We start from the raw sequence: 15,459 nt of genomic DNA on the forward strand, positions 1-15,459 counted from the left end.
AAAAGTGCAATAAAACATCAAGTAATCTGAAAAATTAGGCATAGCCTTCTCAAGTTTTGTTGCCCAAATGGAGCTGACATTTTTGATCATTCTTGTCTTAGCCTTTGTTCTTCTGTTCTCAATGTGTCATGAACATGAAAGAAAATGTGCTCAGTCAGCTGAAAAAAATGAGGTAGACAAAAACTTTCATTTGGGTATATATATGTCCTTAATTTCCATGTATATTTATTTGGAATATGGTTATATCTTGTATGTTATTATATTACATTGGTCTTTGCTGGTGACAACAGAATAGAGGATTTTTAAGGATGACTTAAGGGAAACAGGAGTCTTGCTTGTGGGTTGTTGGGGAGTTAAGGGTGAGGAGTGCTGCTTCTTTCTTTTATTCTTCCCCAGGAATGTCAGACACAGGGAGAAGAATATAATAGAATTGTATAGGATAGAGATCCCTGGAAAGACTGAGTCAGGATGCCTTGGGCAGCAGAGGCCAAAGCACTGTTGTTCTTAGACTGCAAATCCAGGGATGAGATGTGTAGTTGTCCAAAAGACAGTGGAAAGACACAGAATAGGAACCTGTCTGATGTAAATTACTTATGCTTTTTGGGAGCACTAACCTCTTCATATCGATTGTTCTCTGGTTTTGTTTGTTAGTGCTTTGCTCCTCTCTCCCACATCTTGCAGAATGCTTGCAGAGGAAAGAAGCTACATGGAAACATGTAGATTCAGTGAAAAGGCACTTTATTTTTTGTTTAACTGCCTTGAAAAGTTATTTTGTATGAAGAACAACAGTTAAAACAAAGCAAACAAAGTGTGGGCAAACCTTAGGTTTTCCCTCTCATGAGAAATAGGTATTCATCTCTCTAACCAATTTTTGAAAGTTCACTATTACACCTCCTGGATATTGTGTTCATGTCCCTTTGCAAGGATGAGCTGATGCCAGGATTCCGAGGGATGCTTTTTGTTGTTGACCAAAAGTGAGCATCAGCAAAGAAGTCATAATCTAGTGCACTTAGAATAATATATTTGATTTAACTATGTCGGGCTTATTTAAAATATTTATTAATTGCATTTCAAATACTTCTTCTGACTTGCTAACTTGTTTTTAATTAAATCCTTGTTAAGTTGATTGACTTAATTGAAATAAATGCAACACCCTGATGAGAACTGGGTTATTTTGAATCTAGTTAACCTTCAAATGAAAGTGGGGTTTTTTCTGCAGTATAATTACAATTGAGATTAGCTTATTATGCACATAATGAGTGACCTTTCATCTTGTCCAAGGTAAATAAATACGCAGAGGCATTTGCTGCAAGAGTAGAAAGTATGCAAGTTCTAATATAAGATGCAAACTTACTGTTTCTTATGGTTTGTTTTGTCTTTTGGGGCTCTCCTTTGTTCAGAGAGACTTGCTATTTTTATCACTAAAGTTCTGAAAGACATGAGTCAGGAGAAAGGCCCTCATGTCAGGTGCTATGCAGAACCTTGGAAAGAATAAATGGATTCAGTTACTAAATCAGGCTTCATTTTTGACTGTAACTTGTGTTTTCTAGGCTGCCTCTGGATGTCCTTGTGCTGCTACATCTTGAATAAAAATGAAGCTTCAAAACTGTAGTTTCTCTCTCTTTCTTCTTCTATCAGACTTGTAATGTTCTCTTTAAAAAAACATGATGCAAAGCCCTAGTGGTTGTTGTGCAGGCCTCAAGTGCAGGATCATTCCCATCAAGGCTTCACGTTGTTAATTTTGTTTTTCAAGGCCTCATTCACTGGGAATACTTCTGTTAATTGTATTGTTATATATCCCCATACTTCATTTAAGTGCTGATATGGGATACAGAACTGCTGTGTTTTAATGAGTGTGATAATGACTTGAGATACAGCATACACATAGAGGAAATAGAGATCAAAAATATAATTATACTTTAATTGACAATATCTGTGTAATATAAAGCATATAGGTAACACCACAATCTGGTAAACAGCATCAAAATGTAGAGAATCCTGAATCGGCCCCATGAGTAAGTCACAAGTTGTATTTCTGGATATGTCACACAGTGACTCTCTGCGTGGTTTTCATCAGCTATAAAATAAGGAATAGCCATTCTTAGTTACTTCTGCAAAGTAAGTACGTTTAAAACTTACATCTAAATATCTTGGTGCTGTTTTTTCTATTATTATGGCTGCATGATGCAAAGTACTTTAGGTAAAAGCCAAAGTGGTTTCCTTTACTGAGTTTTGTTGGTACCAGTGTCATCAGGACCCATTTGTCACCAATATCTGAGGAAGGGACAATGAGATTTTACGGTCAGCAAAATAGTACCAGTGTAAATTCCATAACAACGTTCATCTGTATGCCTGGAGACCTTCTTCAAAATGCAGAATAAAATTCTGAAATACATGCATTATTTCCTCAAAACTAATAAGACAGGTTTAAAATTAACAGTCAAATTGAGGCCCCTTTAGAGGAAAAATTTATATTTTACATTAGGTGGCTGTGCCAAGCCTTTCCTTTGTTACATTTGAGGTTGTTCAAACTACTGTGAGTATTGTATCTTCCTGATCAGAAAACCACTGTTTGTGCATATTTAAGGTTCAGAATACATTGATTTGTGATAGTAATGGAATGCTGATTTAGGCCATGTGCTGGGGAAGTCAAAAATATTTCATTCATTTGATCCAGGTGCAGACTGTAAATGAGGGAAGGGAGATGAAACTGGATTCCATAGAAAACATCTTTGCATGGGCTTTTCCTCAAATTCAAAAGCAAGAGTTGTAGGAGGTAATATTTTCCTTTTATATTTTAACAGCATAGTAATGGTCCCACACACACTAGAAATCATTGCTATTGTCACCTGTCACTGCTAATCTGGCTTTCAGTATGAGCTGATATTAAGTTGTTAGGATATCATTCAAAGTCAGATAAAAAAGATATTAGGTGCTGATTAGCTTACGGAATGACTAAGTCCATAAGTGTTGGTTTGTCTACAAGAAGGATTTAATAATATGAAAGTCAAAACAGATGATTTCACAATGCAAGAAATTATGCTGGTTTTTTTGCTTCCATTGTCTATGGCCAATATTTTCAATAATCTGATGCTGCCCTCCTCTCTCAGAATGATTGGTGTTTTCCTCTTTTACTCAGCCCATTACTTTACTGAGTTGTTTTTAACTTTTCAAATAAATTGTAAACAAGCACTTAAAAAGGCAAAATAAAGACCTTAGTATTGTTTGATATGCATCATGATGTTGTAAAACTAACAGCCATCCAAGTCACCAGTTACTCATGTCCATAAGATAAATAAAAATATGACAAATCCTTTGTAGTAGCAGAGAGGGCAGAGTCATCTGAAGTGCCAGATCAGGACAAAGTGCTGCCCTCCATTGAGGCAAGCAACTGTCATGTAAAAACTTCAAAATCTTACTCTGAACTTGCTTACCATAGAGTTTTCATTGGATTTATTAACTTTACATTGACTCCAGGTTGTACCACACTAAAGGAGTTTTATGTGAATATGCCACAGTTGAGGCAACAGGAACCCAAGCACAAGTACCAAAATCTGGCTTTGGTGGCTCACACATGAGTATATGTTAGGGAAGTTCATCATCATAGGTGTTATTGCTTAAAATACAGTACTTATGGATCATTCTTTAATAAAATTCGTCTTTCTTTCTGTTAGCCTTTGCTACAGCCCTTGCTGTTTGAATGGCTTGAAGGAGACAGCTGATAAATGAAGCCTAGAAACTGCTACTAGTTTCCCAACCTGAGCTAAATGATCAGGCAGCTGGCAAAAGTAAGCTTTCCACATGGATGAGCTACTTATATGGACCTTATAAAGGTTAGAAGAAGCTGTTATTTTTTCATCATACCTGCAACAGCCAACTCTTTTTTTCCCTCTAAGGTTTTGGTTTGGTTTTGGGTTTTTGTTGTTTTTGTTTGGTTTTGTTGTTTTGTTTTTTTTTTTTGGGGGGGGGGGGGGGGTATTCTTTTCCTTGTTTTTTATTTAAAGGTTTTCGGCTCTTTTGAAAGACTGCAAATCAGTTTGCAGTTTTTCAGGTCTTCTGAGTACCACTGCATAGTGCTGTCACCAGTAGTGACAAAGTTATTGTCACTTAGCTACTCTTGGGAAGGATGCCTGGTGACATGTTTTGTGGCCATTGCAGCTGCCCCAACATTTCCAGGAGGCTCCTGTGCCACCCACTGCCAGCATTTTAGGGGAGGTCAGTACCAAGTGGTATGGCTCAGGAGTAAGGTTGCTTCTGGGTAAGGGATGAGATGTGTTTCACAGTTGGTTTGAAAAAGCTCCCACTACATCTGGCTGGGAAGTCATTTGTTTTGAGGATTTCTACAGCCTCTGGGTTTCTGTGGCTGTCAGTCTAATGCTGTAAATTTATACTCTCTGTTCTCTCAAAAGTCAAGGACATAATTTAGTAAATTTCTTTTTATAATACTTTTTTAATAATGTGTTAAGTGGTGGTAATTTATGTTGTTAAGAAAAAAATAGGCTCTTCAAATCTAAAAGGTAAATTAGAAATGAGAAAGATGGAGCTCCTATAATTTTGCATATTTTTATTCCACTCACTTCTTAAGTGAATATATGTGACTACTGTTGTTGCAACAGATAAATATTATTATTTTAATTCCTCTGATGTAAGCAATCAATTAAAATATTATACCTGTCAGTTTGTCCTTGGTCTCTCTAAAGGGCTCTTATTTAAGTTTTCTTGCTCCTTATTAACTTGGTTCTACTTGGTTGAAGCTTTGAAGAGACGAAATTTCCTTTCTCTGGCAAAGAATGAGATCAAAGATACGGTAGCTTGAGGCGTTGATATTTTCTTAATTGGAGAAATTTTTTTGTTCTCCTTCATGTAGAAATTAAAGTATGGCTTTTTTCCCAGTCCTCTTGTTCTTTCTCACTGAGATGATCAATTATGAGTCTTATTTGCGAGGGTTTGGACCCTGTGGTTTTGGAATGTGGTCTCATCTTTTTCTTCTATAAAATCTTTTGTCAAGAGCCTCTGGGGAGGAAGCAGAGACTCTTTTCTTTCCATCAACACTGGAGGTTGTGCTATTGTGATTTTCCTTCAGAAAAAGAAGTTTGTTCTGCTTAGGTGTATTCAGATGGGAAATGTTGCTAATATTTTTCTCTTCCACTTATTCTTTAATTTAAAAGAGTTAACGTACTCATAATTTATGTAGATGTTATGTCTATAGGCTAAAAATTAACATATTCGTGTTCTGTCAGAATCTTCTCTTTAAATTTCAATATCTTCCAATTTTTTTCATAGCTGAGGTCCAGTATATTCCAGTTTATAGTCACAAGACAGTATGTTCTTATTTGTTCTGAATTCCCATCAAATTCAGAATGTTATGATTTTGATACACTTCAAGTATTTTGATTAAAAGAGTCAATGCATGGTCAGATTTGTCCACGGTTGTTTCTTAGATGAATGCACTGAAACAGAGTTGTGATTTCCCAAGTGCTGTCGTGGTCAGGCAGCAAGCTTTCAAACAGAGTACATCCTGCCCTAGAGTTTCTGTGTGGTGTTGGGCTGGTGAGTTAACATTTCTGTGTTTGAAGTCTGCTTCCTGAGAATGTATAGTTTTAACAATTCTTGTGCAGTCTGTAGCACAGTTGTTCTCCATCTTACCTGGAATAGTGAAGCAAGTGAAAGTTTTAATTTGCAGTGTGTAAGTAATACCTGTTTCAGTCTTGTCAAACATAGACCTGTAGAAATGCTACCAAATTCAGTGTCTCAATGCTTTTTAATACCCACAGCCTAAGAAAGAGATTATTTATTCTAGGTCTCAGGAAATTTCCAATGGTATGGATGCCCAGGTTGCTTTGGGAGGGAGACACTTCCACCCTACTCATCTGTAGCTTATTTTATTCATTATAGAGCTGACTTAGTGACCTCTCTTGCACAGCACAGTGGCAATAATTCAATCTGTATAAAAGTTGACGATGCATTTTGCAGATATTGACTTGGCTCCCCTTTCTCAAGAACGCAAACAATCACTTTGTGTTGTGGAGAAGAAAATGTCACTATTTGAACTAGATTGTTTTGCATTGAACATGCTGTGCCCGTTCAGTTTTATGCTCCTTAGGGGAGAGGTGCTTCATTGCTCCGTACCTTATCTGTTGCTGTAACACTCCATACAGAAATGAGAGGAGCTAGTGCAGGTCTGTGTGTCCTTTATTGAAAAAAGCATTGTGTTTCTGAGGAGCCTGGACTACCTCATTCCAGTAGGATTTACCAGTGATGTCAAGGGCTTAAGACAGTAAAGGTCACTACATTTTATTTAGACACAGTTGAGCATTCTTTTAGGTCAGCTTTCAAGTATATATAATTTTAGTTCCTACAGACATTTATTAAACATGTAAATCTTAGTATGCCTTAAAATCAAGGCTGGTTCCTAAAGCCACAGATTAAAAAATGTGTTGTTAGAATTATTTAAGTTTATGCAGGAAAGAAAGAAGCCTTTTCCCTGTCTTTAATTCCACTTTGTTTACTCTGTTTTCCTTGTGACAAATTTTAGATCCTTGTTTCTGTGACCATAAAGGACATGTCTATAAGTCCCTCTAATGTGAAATTAGCTATGTTTTCCTTCTCTTTGAAAAAGATACAGTCACTCTTAGGTGATGCTGCCTTTGATGTCTTCTGTGAGCCAAGACCTGTTTGAGGAGGTAAAAGAAAAGCGCAAGGGCAAGACGCTCTGTGGAAAGTTGCCGTGATGATCCACTTCTCAGTGAGCACTCAGGCAGAAGTGTTCTGTACAAGTGTCTTTGAAAGACAGACCTGAAACAGTGATTTTTGGTCACATAAACCTAGCTAGGGTATAAGTACAATAAGGATCAATTCAGTATTGGCAGGAAAGTGGATTAGATTGGTTCTTGGCTTTGGCTTGGTGAGAAAGTAAAAGCACTGTTAGCAAAGCAGGCAGCAAATACATGGATTTAAGTAATTTTCCTCCTGAATGAGGAGTGATAACTGCAAAAGGCTCTATTGTCACTAATTTCCAGTAAAATGGGAAGGAATGAGGATTGAAAGATCTTCTGCTGATTTTGTTTTTAAAAAATATACCTGCTCAAACATAGCTTTGTGAAATGCTGGACCCACTGAGTCAATAGCACATTTTTAAAGATGAAATTCAACTTTTTTCTCTCTCTGTGCTTTGCTCTCTGGTTTTCCAAAGTGAACATTTTAATCACTCAGTTGTGTATACAGGTCATTCTTTCAAAGGAGAAACCAATTACTCAAATTTAAAAAATCCCACAGAATAAAACTGACTCTGTATTTACTGACTTTGCTAAGTGTACATATGAACATGCTGCTTATGAGGGAAAAGTGCCAATCAAATGGGTAGAGACCTTTTAGTTTGAGAGCTCCTGAGTAGCTTAGCTTAGCTTTGGTTTAAAACCAAATGTAATAGTTTATTAACTCTGCATGATCTCTGTCCTTCAATCCAGAATTTGATCTCACAGTTGCACGTCTTTCACTCTTCTGAATTACACTGAAAACAATGAGACCAAAGTGGTTTATTTGGGGTTTTTTTCTGGGCCACATGATACTATCCAATGCAGTTTGGCATTGAGAAGACTCTGGGTGGGCAGCAACCATTTACCCAAGCATGGGTTTGCTGGGGCTTTGTTTTGATTTTTTGCATTTGTTTCTGCATCTTGTGTTTTTTAGAGACAATTCAGATAATCTAAGCTCTCAGCATTTTTCACTAGTAAGTGGGTTTTGCAGATATCAAGTAATTATTTTCTTCCTTCCTATAGCTCTCATAGGTTTTTAGCTTTCTTCTGTTTGGAGCAGCAGGTAGGGCACTCTTACCTAGTAGGGGCCCAGGTGTTCTGCACAGGGAAGGTGCCATCTTACTATATCCAAATTCAAAACTGAGGCATCTTAATTTCAAAGTTACTCTGTTGGAAAGTTTAATGCAATAGCTAAAACCATAGCCAAAAATAAAGTTGAAGTTTCTTTTTTGCCTTTTTTTTTTCTTTTTTCTTTTTTCCTTTTTTCCAGTCAAAGGTGTCAGGAAAAAAGTTTATTCTGGAATTTAGGTTTCCAAATGACCCTTAAATTCTAGTTCTTGTTTGTAGAAGGACTTCAAATCTCAGTGGATATAGAAGTAGTTTAGTGCATTTTTTTTAATAATATGGTCATTACAGATGCTTAACCTTTTAGTCAGACTCTTTAGTTAGGATGTGACCTACCCAGAAGGATATTACCTTACAGAATAAGGACTTCCCTTCCCGTAGCCTTTCAGAAGCACCCATTGCTCACAATAATTTCAGGACACCTAAAGGTTTCAATATGTCTATCTGAGGGAAGACTTCTCAACATTTCACAGTCATATATATACAATACTTCAAGAAAATTCTCTGGGTTTTGTTTAATCTAAACTCAAGTATATAGTAACATTTTATGTATTTTCTAAATTTTTATAGTGAGACTCTATAGTTAAGCTGCATTTAATTTGTTGTACAATTCTACAGTAGTTGGAGATTTCAGAAAAATTCCTGTCTTGTGGGCCTGTTGTTACACAACACACTTCTCAAGCAGTGATTTCCTTACGTGATGTAAAGGAGGAAGTGAGGATGAAAGGACAAAATGGTGGGGTTCTTCTTAGGAGAACTTTATTCTAGCAGAATTTTAAAATGCAATGCTCTGGGCAGAAAGCCTTATTTCTGGCTTTTTGCTGTGATGATTAATGAGATTGATGAAAAGTTTTCCACTTTCTCTTCTTCATCATAAAATATTATTCACTCCCACCAGATTATGCGAGCAGAATGTGGAAAAACAGCAGAGGCTTGGCTGCATTTCACTGCTGATGTTGCTCCAGCACGTCTGGTTTATTTGGTATTAAAACTTTTGGTAAAATTTTCTGCAGCTTATCAATGGGGATTTGTTTTGCTTTAAAATCTGGGAGTATTTGGGGCTCCCTGGCATCTAAATTCACTCTCCAGTTATGTAAATTAATGGCATGGTTTTGTCCTAAACTGTTTAACTATGTTTACAAAATGATGCTTGAATTCAGGCCTCACCTGGTATTCTAAGACCATTATTTTTTGCTACAAAATGTGGTTATTATATGTGTATATCATAGCATATATTTCATAACATACACATTTATCTGTGAATTTTTAGTTACACTAGGATTCTGCAGTGGTCATAGTTTCCCATCCCATTTTACATATTCTCTGATTACTTTGGGATTTCTTTTGTAGCTCAGCATAATCTTGGTGAATTGCCATTGTGCCTTAAATTACATGAAGTATAGATAACAACTCTGAATATATTGTCAGAACTACTTTATGCCATTTATGTTCATTTTTCTGTTTACTAAAAGGCACTGAAAATAGAATTACTTGGGCATGAGGTTTAATGAGGGCTGTACTTTCTGAGCTACAAAGCTGTTACCATGCAGTGACAGGACAAGGGGGAATGGCTTTAAGGGCAGATTTTAAATTAGATAATTCATATGAAATTCTTTATTGTGGGGGTGGTAAGGTGGAAAAGATTGCCCAAACAAGCTGTGGATGTCCCATCCCTGGAAGTATTTAAAGTTAGGTTGGATGGAACTTTGAGCAATCTGGTCTAGTGGATACTGTCCCTGCCTGTGGCAGGGAGCTTGTGGACCTCTGGAACAGGTTGCTTTAGAGGTTTTAGAGTCTCCCTCACTGGAGTTATTCAAGAATTGTCTGGACACAATCCGATGCAATGTAGAAGGGAGGATGGAACAAATGACCCACTGTGGTCCCTTTTAACCTGACTTGTTCTGTGATTCTCTGGTCTTTAAGGTCCCTGCCAACCCAAGAATTCTATAACTCTATGAAACAAATGCAAAATTGTCTAGCTATCAGTAAAATATGATTAACATTTAATTTAGTACCTTAACTCTTTTCTTATTGCTTGTTTTTATGCTGCAAGATGAGAAGTTTTAGGAAGGTTCAATGTTTCTTCTGCTTTTATATTAGAAATACATTTTAGTCCACTAATTTTATGAGATTGTGAGTCTCTGTAGAGAAATGCTAGTAGTTTTCCCAGAATAGAATGAGCCTGAGATTGTCTCTCCCTTAATGCTAGGACAAGCTATTGCACAGCTGGAACAGTGTCAGAAGGTCAAGACTAAGGAGTGACAGCTATCAAGACAGATTTATCTAGGTCATTTGCTATCATTCAGCTGTCTGTTTACAGTTGTGCACCAGGAAAGTCATAATAATAGAAATAATGTTCTTTGGAATACTACTTCAATTAGGTTATGTTTATTCAAGCAGCTGATTGCATTATCAAAATCATATTTAGAAGGACTTAAAAGTACACAGGAAAACAGAGAGCTGTGTAGAGGAGGCATTTATGTGTAACTTACATCAAAATCTGCCATAATTAGAACATTTGTTCATGTCAAACATAATAAATTATTAAATTATTAACAAATAAACATTTTCTTATCAAGAAAATGCATTATTCTCTTCTTTTTCTCCGGGAAAGAAAGAGGTGGAAATTTTACTCTGCTTTCTTGTGCAGGTTGTACTGCTTCTTTGAAGCCACACAATGTCTTTACCCATCTGTTTTCAGATAACTGTTAGAGGACAAAGAAATGGCTCAGGAGTTCAGGCTCAGTAAGTAGCAATGATATAGCAGTAAATGTCAAAGGCAACTAATGCTTCTTTCTGCAATCATACCACTGTGAAGTAACAGTTTGCCAGGTTCTATTTATGTTTCCCAGAAAGACAGTGAGCTCTAATGCCTCAGACTGTGGGACTTTTCCCAGTAGTTCCTTACTCTCCCACAAGACTCATGAGATTTTTAGCTAGGTGCAAACAACCCATTTGACAAAGTTTTGAAATTCAAAACCTGTGTCCCATTTTAAGCTCTTGTTTCAACACCCTCAACTCTTTCCACCAAGGAAACAAATTCTCTAAGAAATGCTAAAGGGATCCAAAGCAAAGTAGTTCTCAGTATTGTATGGGGATATCACTGTTACCCAGTGTCATACTGTTAGTGATAATTACACTGCACTTCAAATTGGCTTTGGCTGATTATGCCTTTCAAGTGGCTTTGCCTCTGGTAGATTGTTTACTGTCCGTGAATTTTTCCATTTCATTTTTAATTTTTTATAGTCTTGGCTTCTTTAATATCTTATGAGTTCCTTGATTGACATGCACAATCTCTGCAAATTTTGTTCCTTTTTTCAATTTTAAACTTTCTGGTTGTTCATAAGACAGCACCAAATTTATGAGTTATAGCAGAGAATAATGGCTTTTTGGCCATCTTTTATGAGTTCCTAGTGATATGCAGATCATTAAGCAGTATACAAAAAGAGTTCATTGTCTTCTGAAGACTACAGTTTTACAGATTGCCTCATCCATGCATATACCAGTATATACTAGTACTTTAAATCCTAAGGAAAAAAAGCTGCTGATAATACAGAGAAAGCATATTCCAGAAGATCATTCCAAAGAAGATTCTTAGAATCTCAAACATACTCCCAACTTTGCTGATAATTCGATGCTTTACTTTAGGCAAGATGTTTTGCTTTTCTATGCCAGAGCTTCTTAACTGGTTTATTGCCTCCCTTGCCTTTATCTACTTTCTAAAAGCAGTGTTTGATTATACCTTGGCACAGAGAACATCAAAAGAATCTTTCAGCTCAATCTAAGGTGTCTGTATACACAGCAATAAAGATGATTTCCAAGAAAATATGTGAAGCGATTAAATCACTCTTTCTACCAAACAAAGTTGTTGAAAAGGTTCTGCAAGAGCATATGACACCACTTGTGCCCCCTTCTCTCTCCATCAGGAAAGACATCTTAGGCTTAAGACTTAGAAACCTTAAAATTCTGTCAGATGGCCATAATTTGCTGATATCACTTGTAATTCTTATATCTCTGCATTTTTCAGGAGAATTTCGCCTTGAGCCTCCAAGCTGACAATATGGAAACCCTGCACGTGCTGTATAATCACAGTTCCCTGTTGCCTTCTCAGCTCCCTCTTTTATTTTCATCCTTATTTCAGGTGTTGAAACAGCTTTAATTGATGATTTTTCAGTCAAGTGGTCCACAGGCCTCAGAGGTTTGTCTACTAAGGAGCTTTTGAAGGTGACAAGGAAACATAGAATCATATATTTGTATAGCTCTGTCTGTATGTGACATTTTAAAGACATTCGGACATCAACTAAAATTTTTAGAAGTCTGCCCTGTGAGAAGCTGTTGGGAACAATATTTTCAGGTTGTAAAACTCACTGTAGTAGAGCATCTCACCTGCCTTTTGGCTGACTGGGGAGAGTCATTGCTCTTCCCTCACTCAGAAGTGATCAGCCCCTGACTCTTGCTGTGGGGAATGGAACGATGACTCTTTATCTGCTATTATCTTCTATGAGCAACTGGAGAGAGTGGGAGTGAAAGCATTTTGGCTGCACCTCACTGTCTGTTGGGAGGAGGAGTGACTGAGAGCACAGGGTGAAATGAATCCTGTGAAAAGGGGAAATGCAGCCAGCTCATCCCAGTTCACCTCACGGTGCAGATGTAGATGCAGATGTAACAAAATGCTTGATCTCTGCCTCTCTTAGAGAAGCTGTAGCTTTCTGCTCACCTAAATCTGATTGCTCATACTGGGTTTTCCAGAGGCTTGTTTGTTCTTAGTGACTACTAATAGTTTAAAATGCATTCAAGTATGCATTTGAATTTGAGATGTGAAAAATCAGAGGAAAAATTTGGTAATATGCAGCACCAGAAGAGGAGTGGAGTCAATCAGTACTGGTTTTAGAACAGAGCACATGCAGTCCATGCTAAGTTGGTTTTGCAGCACTTGGAAACTTGTTACTATCCTGACAGACTCCAAAATAGATCCTTCACATTTGCAGGATGAAAAAGGTGTAAAATCTCAGTGAGGGAAAGAAAAAGAAAATGTGTGAAAGAAAGAAGGAAAAAAAAAAGAGAATGTTCTCCAGAATGCATATTTCATGTAAAAATCTGTATTTAATCAAATGAGAGAGTTCTGTAAGCAATAAAGACTTAATTCACTTCCTTACTAGATGCTAACTTTAGCAAAATATTATCAGAACATACATTCTTCATTTAAGTATTGGAAAGTTTCATTAAATTGTACTGTAAAGCACCATAGGAATAGAGCTTTTCATGGCACCCATTTACTACTACCCTTGGACCAAAGTGACTCCTTTGGTGTTGGGAGACAGTTACCAGTGCTGTATCCTAGGCAGTAGTATGCACTCATGAGATTTTAAAGATCAAACCAGAAAGTTTAAAATGTATGTTTATGATAGAATGAACCTTTATAGTAACAAATAGATATCTAACTTATTATCTCTTTTTGTGTGTGTGTGTTTGAAGACTTCTGCAACTTTTCTGTTTTGTTTTGAAAGTGAGATTTGTATATTTCAGTTACAACAAAACCCAACACAATCAAAGATAGAGGATTCAATGGTAGAGATTGTAGGTCCATCAGTTTTACACAAGTATCGCTCCTTTTCTACCCATATTCATAGTGACCCACAGTTCAGACTGGATGTCAGGCTTAGATCTCAGTCTGTGGTTTTCCTCTGATACTGTTCAGTGCATTGTTATGATAGAAGTAAATTGGGGGACTTAATAAAATAGTAACATCCATTTTTTCTCATTGTGAAAGTGCAAATTAATGGTTAAAGACAGAGATAATGAGCCACAATTTTTGGTTCTATTCTGGGCTCTGAGCTGACTCACTACATAATCTTACTCAAGTCATTTAAATTCAGGTGAAATAGGCCCCGCTGAGCTGATAAGATAATGCAGGCTTCAGCCTTTCTTTCTTGGTGATTTTTTCTATACAATTCTGCCCCTCTGTAATCAGCATAAGTTTAATAATGATTTGTTTTCCACAGGATTCTTGTAATATATGTTTAATAAATTTATTTACCTTTAAATCCTTTCTTGAAAGATACTTCTTTTTTTTCTTTTTTCTTGTTTTTTTTTTTTTTTCTGATAGAAGTAGGCAGGTAAATATTAGCCTGTTCTGTGGAGATGTTTTCTAAAATTATCCTCTTCTACATCCAGACAAAATGACCTTTCAAAAAGCAGTGACACTCATAATTGCCCATCAGTAGGGTTGCCACCTGGAGATCTGTCTCATTCTCAGATTTCTGCAGTGAGCTAAATGATGATTTGTGATACACAAGTCAGGCCGCAGAATATTTGCTCTTCACTGGAAAGTGTGCCTCTGTCATTGATGTGTGAAAACGCAAGAGATCTTTGCTTTTAATCCAGTATGTGAGCTGGAAATCAAAATACTGACCTGTTTTGCTAAGTAGATTTGTTTTTCAGCAATGCCCATCTGACTGAGGAGAGTAAGAAATTATGTCTCAGAATGACTTCACATGACCACATATCCCAGCAGTGAGAATGGCAGCATCAAGCAGTGGTGATTCATTCCCTCAGTGCTGAAATTGCCAGCGTTCCGAGGAAAAGGATCACTTTTGAACAAAGAAATGTCTTATCCCACAGAGAGTACAGACATTATAGAGTTATTAATCAGGGCAGTCATCCTGAAAGTAGATTTAACTGCAGGACTTCATGTAGAGGAAAACCAGAACTACAGTAGGAAGCGATTGAGGCTCAAAGCAATGGATAGAATTGCATATTTTAAGGACTCCTTAAATTACACCTGGGGAAAGATTCACTCTGTGCATGCCAATGAAATTATTCCTGTTTGTGTGGTTCACAGTTCTCTTTGGATGGCAACTACCCAGTAAGGTAATTGCAGCTGGTTGTAAAACAGGAAGACAACCAGTTTAATTTGCTCTGTTTTCCACTTCAGTATCACCTCAGGCTGTGTCTTTGCCACATCTCATATGCAAAGCCAAATCAGCCTCATCATTAGTGCGATGGGAGACCTCAAAGGAAAACTGTGATTTGGCAGGTAAATATAGTGGTGATTTTTTTGGTTTTTTGCCTGCTAGCACTCCTTCTTTGTACTCAATACAGAAGCATGAGCTGGGAGTTAAGGATTTCATAGCACTGAAGCAGCTATTGTCTTTATGAATCATAAAGCTGAGGTGCTATTCTCCTATGGCCATTGCAAAACAATTCAGATAATTTGGAACACCCTGGTTCAGCTTCCCCTCTTTTTAGAAAGTGCCTGAAGTAGAGCAAGTCAAATTCCTACCTTATAATCTGGATGTTGTTGTAGTTGAGTTGAGAAAAAAGTAGTTTTGAATAGATCCAAATGATTGTTTAATTTTAAAGGGACATCTGGACCAAAAGGATGACTTAAAAGTTGGATCAGATAGCTGAAGGCCTTGTCCCATTCAGTTTTGAACATCTCCAAAGGTGCAGGTTCCACAATCTCTCAGAATATCTCACTTCATGGTTTGACCACTTTGATGGTCAAAGAACTGGTTACTGTCACTTGGTCTGCAAATTCTCCAAGTGGAAGAGAGTTGCTTTGCCTTTTCCCAACTAA

The 15,459-nt window shown here is 37.0% G+C and overlaps 1 long non-coding RNA gene across 1 annotated transcript in view; it reads left to right on the forward strand.

Annotated features, from left to right (window-relative positions):
• Nucleotides 1-2,699: 2,699 nt before the first annotated feature.
• Nucleotides 2,700-15,459, forward strand: part of LOC120500817 — an 87,447-nt gene continuing 74,687 nt past the window's right edge. Inside the window, exons 1-2 of the long non-coding RNA XR_005627179.1 lie at nt 2,700-2,776; nt 3,675-3,833. This is a non-coding gene — a long non-coding RNA (uncharacterized LOC120500817). The remainder of the gene's footprint in view (nt 2,777-3,674; nt 3,834-15,459) is intronic.

The sequence above is a fragment of the Passer montanus genome, unplaced genomic scaffold (assembly GCF_014805655.1).
Source record: "Passer montanus isolate IOZ18808 unplaced genomic scaffold, ASM1480565v1 scaffold19, whole genome shotgun sequence".
NCBI classification, from domain to species: domain Eukaryota; kingdom Metazoa; phylum Chordata; class Aves; order Passeriformes; family Passeridae; genus Passer; species Passer montanus.